Source organism: Limulus polyphemus, unplaced genomic scaffold (assembly GCF_000517525.1).
Source record: "Limulus polyphemus unplaced genomic scaffold, Limulus_polyphemus-2.1.2 Scaffold1056, whole genome shotgun sequence".
NCBI lineage: Eukaryota > Metazoa > Arthropoda > Merostomata > Xiphosura > Limulidae > Limulus > Limulus polyphemus.
This window is the reverse complement of record NW_013666666.1, coordinates 60037-69097: the sequence shown is the minus strand read 5'-3', so window position 1 is coordinate 69097 and position 9061 is coordinate 60037. Positions and strand designations below refer to the sequence as shown.

Genomic DNA, 9061 nt, shown 5'->3' with positions numbered 1-9061 from the left:
CCTCTAATATTAAAAAAAAAAATTAGGAACGGCTAGCGCAGATAGCCCTCGTGTAGCTTTGCGCGAAATTAAAAAACACACAAAACAAACAAACCCTCGCGACGAGCATGTTCGGTGAAAGGATTTTAGCCCACGACCCACAGATTGTGAGTCGAGCATCCTGACCATTAGGTCAAGCCAGTCACTAATGTAAAAAGGTCTAAATCGCTGTCCAACAGACTTAATTTTTAAATGCAGGAAGGTATAATGAACAATGCTACAACATTAAATTGAAAGTAATGACATTCTATGGTTCAAACTGTTTTTGTGTCTATATGCTGTTAACTAAAACGATTTGGTTTACGTAAATTAAAGACTATAGTAGATTCGTTAATTTATGTAAAAGTTAAAGATAGCTGGAAGAAACACAAATTAAAATGTCAAAAAACAAACGAAAATAATCCCGAAACTATGATAATAATAAGCGAAAACAAACTCGCAACGGAACTGTCATGTCGTATATAAGGTCACCTGTATATGTCACAAGCCCAAGACGAATTGAAACAACAATGGTGCTTAGTCTCTGTGACCACGTGGCCATGTGCGGTTAATTAAACCCTATCGACGTTTTTATCAGTTTAGTTCTGATGAATAGAGTTCCTGTGACGGGCTCTGCGTCACACTTGGACGAAACTGTCAACGGTGTCTAATAGTACAGTCGTGCTCGTGACACGGGCCGAGCGCGTGCCCCGGCGCTATGCTTTATGACGCGAGTGTCTTATTGTTTTGTTTTTGTGCGAAAAGTTATATGAGGATGGAGGATTTCAATTTGTTTAAAACTTTTGTTAGTAATATCAGTATTTTTGGAATCCGGTTCACAGTTATGCTGTCTACCTTATTGTATATACCACCCTCACATGTCATGTTGTATTGTACCAAAAAAAAAAATGATAATAACAACTCAACATGATTTCTACTCATGAATAAGTTAAACATGATTTGATATAATGACGTTAGAATAGCGTTCGTGACCAAAATTTTAAAATTATATATATATATGCACGGCGATTTCAACAAGATACATTAGGCCTATTTTGTGGCTATCCGGACGTTAGTTATATTGTTTGGTTGTAGTCATTAAATGAAATTAAAAATCCCTTAAATTTAGTACTTTTATAAAAGGGTTTGAAAATACGTTTAACAGATAGGATGAAAATGTAAAGAAACAAACACAACTGCACGCGAGATGAACGAATCAGCGTCTTTGATTTACTTATGAGCAATATATGTATTTATATACTAAAACAACAATGGCGTGGTGTAGTTTCCTGCCGCTTATAAAGAGTAGAATATAAATCAATATCAGTTTCTTTTCGCATTTTACGTAGGCACAGCATGTACCAATTAAGTTGCTTTACGACACTGAACAAAAAACAGTGTTTGGAATATCAAATCGCCTTCCATTGCTCCGAGAAAAGAAAAAAAACGAACGTTTGTTACAAACGTAAAGGTTGAGACACAAACATTAGAGAAACGCCCCTCGTGACAGTCTAAAGGTAATACGAAACAAAGCTAAACATTCGGTACTTCACGGCAAGTATTTATAGGTTCTAGTTAGGAGGAGAAAATTTGCCTGGTGAATGGGCGTTACTAAATCTTGAATCCTTTTTTGATTAAGTTACTTTACGGCTACAATACGGACATCAAGGGTGACGACAAGAGGCAGGTGTGTTTTGGACGGAAGAGACTGCTCTTCCGTTTTGTTCGAAAATCCAGGGCTTAACTCGCGATGATTGCGTGACTACGTAACGAACTATAAGGTAATCAAGGCGAGCGTGGTTTCTAATTCCCGTATTAAAAATTCATATTAATACTGCCTAAGAATTTGCCGTAGCAGTGGAACATTCCGGCCCGGACATCCTGGACACAGAGCACGTGAAGAGGCGGAACATGCCAGCGTGCTCTCTGTTTCACATGGTGGTTTACGATTGGTGAAAACTCTGGAGCGGATTTATATTCTATGATCCTCATAGGTTCGTGTGAAAGCTGTAATTGTTGCGCTAGCCAATGAACGTGTCCTGCTCGCCTGGGATTCACAAGTCGTGATAAAAGGCTGCTTTGGTATAATAACAGCAGGAAAACGGGGTTTAAGCATGCACGAGGTGAAGAACTGAAAATAAGATCTGAGGTATTACTAGAGGACAGCTGAAACATCTACTTTTACCAGGTGATTATTTCTTTATTTATTAGAGAAACACTTTAAATCAGCGTTTTAAAAAATAGGGGTGGGTACTTGATCGAATTCTATAAACCGATTAAGTTGAGTTTGTGTTGATTCATAACAAATTACTCATTTTTTTATTTTCTGTAAAGAAGTTAGGATCGATGCTCTTGTTCAACAAAATTCACGAACTCAAAGTTAACAGGTTAATGGGATCTTTCTAAACCTGAAAATTATGAACAGAAAGATAATATATAGATTATAACAGCCACGTTACTCATTGAATAATACGTTTGACAATCCTATACACAAACTGGCTGTCAGTTTTAAATTTGTTGATTTTAAATATTTTTAGTTGACGAAAAAGAAACTTTGCCTCATAATAATAATGATGCAGATGTTTTAAAGTGTGCAGTGAGAAAATGGGAGCAAATGATACTGCTGCTTTTGACTAGACAAAAAACAAGCGCTTTTATCAACTGAGCTAAAGTGTTAACTGCTAATTCAACTGTTACTTATAGTTTTAAGGTACTTTTTAACTATGCTTCAACTACTAGGATGTCACACTTCTTGGTTCTCACTTTCAAGGCTCATCATCCATATTAACTAAATCAATATTTGTGGGTTTATTAGTTGCTGCTTTTTCTGTTGCATGTCATTTGATTTTCTCCACAAGAATCTCTTGGATTTCAATTCCAAATTTAGCGAGATGGAGAAAAAGAAACCCTCCAATCGACTGAGTTTTATATACAGTACTTTTCAACAATTCCAACTAACCGACCATCATTTTTTAGGATTGGAAAACAACTTGTATCACCTCAGCCTTCATTAAGCACGTGATGTGGTCCAATCGGGAAACTATGTTTTACTTTAAAGGTTTCCGTGTTAGAAAAAGTTGTACAACCTCTGACTGCACGAATACACCAAATATTAGTGCCCGTATACGACAAACTGTGAGACCATGCGTTTACACTTCTGTTAGAGCATTTTGTTGTTGTAAACTTGTAACGATTTATTTCACCACTTTTTTGGTGGACTGTTAAGAGGCTTGATAAATCTTTGTTTGTTTGTTTGTTTGTTTTTGGCAAGACCATTCTTCATTGATAATCCTTAATTGGTTAGATTAAAAAAAAACAAGACGCTGAAAAGTGTTATTTCAAACAACACGTAAATAATCCATCTTAGTAGTGTCTTTTAATTGCCATTATTGTATTTGCCAAAGAGCATCATATGTCTTTTAAGTTTCCAGAAATTGGCGAATAAACAATGTTTGATTATAATGTTTAAAAGTTTAAATTGTACGAGAAAATCGACTTAAATTATTCAAATTAATGTAATATGTATTGACAGTTTTAAATTATACCATATCAATTTACTCGAGTCTTTTTGAAAGTTCACTTATATTGCATACTTACGGTTACCTCTGTATTTTTACAAAACCCGTTAGATATGTTTGATTGTATGCAATGTTCGATATAATACTCAACAACACATGATTTCTAACTTCAATTTTATTGAAGCTGTTTAACACAGAAGTGATTATAGGAAGTATAATCAACAGATATTTAATGTATTCTAATGTAGAGCATATTTTCTGTCTACATGTATCAAACGATTAACAAAACCTGATAGAATCTTAACTAAGAGAGGTTCTACATTGTTAGAGGTAATCAATTCTGGCTGTCTCTTGTAATAATCAACAACACAGAGAATATTCACAAAAGTCATAACTATCAATTTATTTCGAGCTTTAAGCGTGCGTATGTGCATTTATAACTAATAAGTTAGTCAGAACTCATTGTCAGAGTGTTTAGTATATTTTTGGAAGATCAAATTTATTTGCGTGGGTTTTGCCTTCATAATAATCGAATCGCTTTCACATTGATATTGAGGTATAATTCTATTTTAGACATAAAACAGAAATCAGATAAAACAACCAGTTTTTCAGTGTATTTTTACAGAGGATCTTTATTAGCATGCATATAACTGCAATCAGAAGATGAAAATGTAAACCGGAAAGATGGCAGTAACTGATAAACTGATGATTTTCTCATAAGTTTTATTCCGTATGAACTCTTAAGAATCATCTTTAGTCTTCTGGTTCTTGTTTAATCCATTTAAGTCAGCGACTTACATATTAGTGACCTGTTTTTATTTCTACGCACTTACCTATTTCACACCACTTACTAATAATCAAAGGGCCAGGTAACATTCCGGATTGAGGATCGGAAGGTCCAAGGCTGGAACATGGTGCTCATTACCAAACTCATAGGTACTGTTGCTGTGAAAGCCAATGACGCAATTTGATTAAGAGTAGCCTTGTAGGCGGTGAGTGCTGCTAACGTTTTGCGCTCAGTTCAAATTATTTGATGACAATGTCTGGACTTTAGGGTCAGTGACTTTGCCGTTTAACTCAGGCGTCACACAAGATGCCATTCAGACCGAAAATACCAAATACTAATGATCAGAAATAATATATGATATATTTAGGTAAAATTTATACAGATAATTCAATTATTTGTATATATTTCATCAATTATATGTTGTTGATTTTCTTTCGTAGAAAACATTTAATTTTTACTTTACAGAATTTCAAGTATTATTATATGTCTGTTGTTTAATACTATGTCTTCCATTTCGTTTATTAAAAGAACAAACTCGCACCAGTATTTCATGAGCAAGATTGTTTGTTTGTTTGAAGTTAAGCACAAAGCTACACAATGGGCTATCTCTGTTATGCCCACCACGGGTATCGAAACCCGGTTTCTAGCGTTGTAAGCCCGCAGACATACCGCTGTGCCACTGGGGGGCTCATGAGCAAAAGTACCAATACCTTAGCGGTAAAGAAAGATAAAATTAATTATTTCACATCTGATCAACATCTGTACAATATGTATAATCTACAACAGATACTGTACACTAATCTTTCAACATCTGTACAATATGTATAATCTACAACAGATACTGTACACTAATCTTTCAACATCTGTACAATATGTATAATCTACAACAGATACTGTACACTAATCTTTCAACATCTGTACAATATGTATAATCTACAACAGATACTGTACACTAATCTTTCAACATCTGTACAGTATGTATAATCTACAACAGATACTGTACACTAATCTTTCAACATCTGCACAGTATGTATAATCTACAACAGATACTGTACACTAATCTTTCAACATCTGTACAGTATGTATAATCTACAACAGATACCGTACACTAATCTTTCATCTACGTGAAAGTATCAAAACGATTTTTATTATACATAATCATATTACGATCCGGAGAATTTTCGTATTAGTATTACTTTTTGTATATTAGCGCATACCTTCTCTTCCTTTTCTCTCACGGACAGCGGTAAGTCTACTGACTTACAACGTTTAAACCCGGAGTTTGATTCCCTGCGGCAGATAGAGCATAGATAGTCCAATGTGTAGGTTTGCGCTAAAAAAACAAAACAAATCTATTTTGCTTCCGGCGCATTGCATGTTGGTCTTTTACGTCTATGGAATTCAGAAGTTAGCAAATAAAATCAAATCTTTATTGAAAATACTTATGACAACGAATTATTTCAAGGTCCTGACAAATTAGTATTTCTTTGAAACGGCCCCTCAGCTAACTCGATTTTTTAAGTATTAACAGATGGTTCACTGATTTATTGACACATGATAACCTGATAATTTATTAGAGATATCATTACACTGCAACAACTCGGGTACTGTAAGTTTTGAAAAAAAAAACTCCCTGAAATTCAGTTCATCCAGGTTTTAAAATAATTACACATATGTCTAGTTTCTCTTGGCTATGTAACTTACTTACAAATTCAAAAAATTAAATAAAATGTAAAATCTTACTGTTAAGTTGAATGTGATTTTAAACAGAATCAGAATGCTTTACAGCGAATTATTTATAAACAAAGACTCTCTCGGTTCCATAAATATTATATACATCTTACTTGTATGGTCAAATATTTGGTTTCTAAGATATATTATACCATTCTTCTTCCCAAAACAGCCCTAACCTATCACTATAATGTAACGCCTATTAACCCCATTTAACACTACAATTAACAAACATTTTATACTTATACCGAAAAAAAGGAAAATTAAAAATAATTATGGAACTCTACTGCATAACTTTTCCCCTACCCCATTTGCGAAGTCCGTTGAAAAATGCTTATAATCATTACACTTTATAATTTAATAACTTGTTCAGGAACCAAATATGCCAAGCCCGTCTCTTCCATTATCTTTGGTCACCAGGGATACGGATTAACGTCGTCACTAGGGATATTCGCCAATTGTATAATCACTTTGTCTCCTGAGTCATGATTTCTGATAGTTTCTTCGGAACTGGGAACTTTGGTTCATTTCCTTTTTCAAGGCTTCAGTCTCGGAGAATCTGAATGGGGACAGGTGTCATATCTAGGGATAATTCTTCTTCGTTACTAATCTTTTTGTTTAACGTTCTTCATACAATTGGCCACAGTTTTGTCTGCCATCTCTCTGTGCCACATTTCTAAAGCTAGTTACAACGAAGAATCTCAAAACGACATGGAGTTTGCCAATAGAAATTAACATTAAATATTCCCCTTTCTTCTACCTCAGATTATACAACCACAATATGTCACCACACTGGATATCGAGTTAATTATCAGCGTACAATATCTTCGTCTTGCCATTAACTTACTTCAGCTTCTAACAGGCAGAATTATGCCATTATACCTCTCAAATAAATGATGTAACTTGTACAGATACATTCAAACCCATCATCATAATCATGGCAATCACAGAAAAGATCAAGCGATTGTTCTTTTCGTATCTTGATCAGACATAAGAAATGCTAGGTTACATCTCCCATCTCCATATAACCTCCATTATTCCACAGAATGATAATATCGAAACATTAAAATATTTCACACCCTTTCTTCAAACTCTTCATAAACTAAAGTGCTTACTTTCTGAAAAATTATCAAAAAGTTGTCAAAGTGTTTCTAATAGTAAAGACCCAGGTAGTACCAATTGCAACTGGAAAGGGCGTTGTTACTCAGTATGGCAAAGTGTTTCTAATAGTAGAGATCTGGATAGTACCAACTGCAACTGTAGAGAGGGTTGTTACTCAGCATGATAAACTATTTCTAATAGTAGAGCTCTAGGAAGTACCAACGAAAACTGTAGAGGGTGTTGTTACTCAATATGGCAATGTGTTTCTAACAGTAGAAACCTAAGTGGTACCACATACAACTGTAGAGGGTCTTATTACTCAGTATGAGAAAGTATTTCTAACAATAGAGACCTAGATTGTACCAAATACAACTGTAGAAGGTGTTGTTACTCAGCATCACAAAGTGTTTCTAACAGTAGAGATCTAAGTGGTACCACATACAACTGTAGAGGGTGTTGTTATTCAGAATTCAAAAGTGTTTCTAATAGTAAAGACCCAGGTAGTACCAATTGCAACTGGAAAGGGTGTTGTTATTCAGTATGGCAAAGTGTTTCTAATAGTAGAGATCTGGATAGTACCAACTGCAACTGTAGAGAGGGTTGTTACTCAGCATGATAAACTATTTCTAATAGTAGAGCTCTAGGTAGTACCAACGAAAACTGTAGAGGGTGTTGTTACTCAGTATGGCAATGTGTTTCTAACAGTAGAAATCTAAGTGGTACCACATACAACTGTAGAGGGTGTTATTACTCAGAATTCAAAAGTGTTTCTAATAGTAAAGACCCAGTAGTACCAATAGCAACTGGAAAGGGTGTTGTTATTCAGTATGACAAAGTGTTTCTGATAGTAGAGACCTGGGTAGTACCAACTGCAACTGTTGAAGGTGTTGTTACCCAGTATGACAAAGTGTTTCTAACAGTAAAGATCTAGGTAGTACCAATAGCAACTGGAAAGGGTGTTGTTATTCAGTATGACAACGTGTTTCTGATAGTAGAGACCTGGGTAGTACCAACTGCAACTGTTGAAGGTGTTGTTACTCAGTATGACAAAGTGTTTCTAACAGTAGAGATCTGGGTAATACCAAATAAAACTGTAGAATATGCAGCATGACAAAGTGTTTCTAATAGTAGAGATCTAGGTAGTACTAACTGCAACTGTAGAGAGTGTTATTACTCAGTATGACAAAGTGTTTATAATAGTAAAGCTCTAGATATTACCAATGCAACTGTATAGTGTGTTGTTACTCAGTATGACAAAGTGTTTCTGTCATCATATAAAAGACTGTTTGGTTTAAATATTAGTGATTAATTTATATTTGTGAATGAATGTTTCAATTACTTTTAAGTTTTATTATAATAAGAGTTAAAAGCAGATGATTGTAGAAGGTTTTGTTAATAACTAATTGGTGTTGAGAATACAAAAAGTGGCCAGCCGATTATATAATAAAGATATAAATAGCGTGAGACGAGCGGGAAGCAGTAGACAGACAACAATAGACAGATAATAGCAAAAGAGAATACAGTTGTGTGAAATTAAGTACTGCAAAGGTGATAGGCCTAATGTTTAATATGTTAGAGTGAAAGTAACAGTATAAAAAAAAGTATAATTTTATTCCGTCAAAGCATGGTTCTAAAGTAATTGAATCAGCATGGGTACACTTTGACAAAAGGAACAGACGATACTCAAAAAAAAGAAGACCAAACGAATTACGGTAATTTGCGCCACAACTGTAAGTGAATCACACACGGAATACTAGTACGATAGTAATAAAGAGAAAATAGTTCAACTTGTCAACTGAAATTTTAAAGTAATTGAATAGGCCTAAGTGAACGTTTGACAAGAAGAAGAAACACTGTATATAAATAGTGTTTATGATATGCCTGTAATCTCTATAGTGTGAAGACT

The 9061-nt window shown here is 34.6% G+C and overlaps 1 protein-coding gene across 1 annotated transcript in view; it reads left to right on the top strand.

Annotated features, from left to right (window-relative positions):
- Window positions 1-2121: 2121 nt before the first annotated feature.
- Window positions 2122-9061, top strand: part of LOC111083006 (paired box pox-neuro protein-like) — a 30122-nt gene continuing 23182 nt past the window's right edge. Inside the window, exon 1 of the mRNA XM_022388997.1 lies at window positions 2122-2206. The gene's annotated coding sequence lies outside the window, so the exon portion shown is untranslated. The remainder of the gene's footprint in view (window positions 2207-9061) is intronic.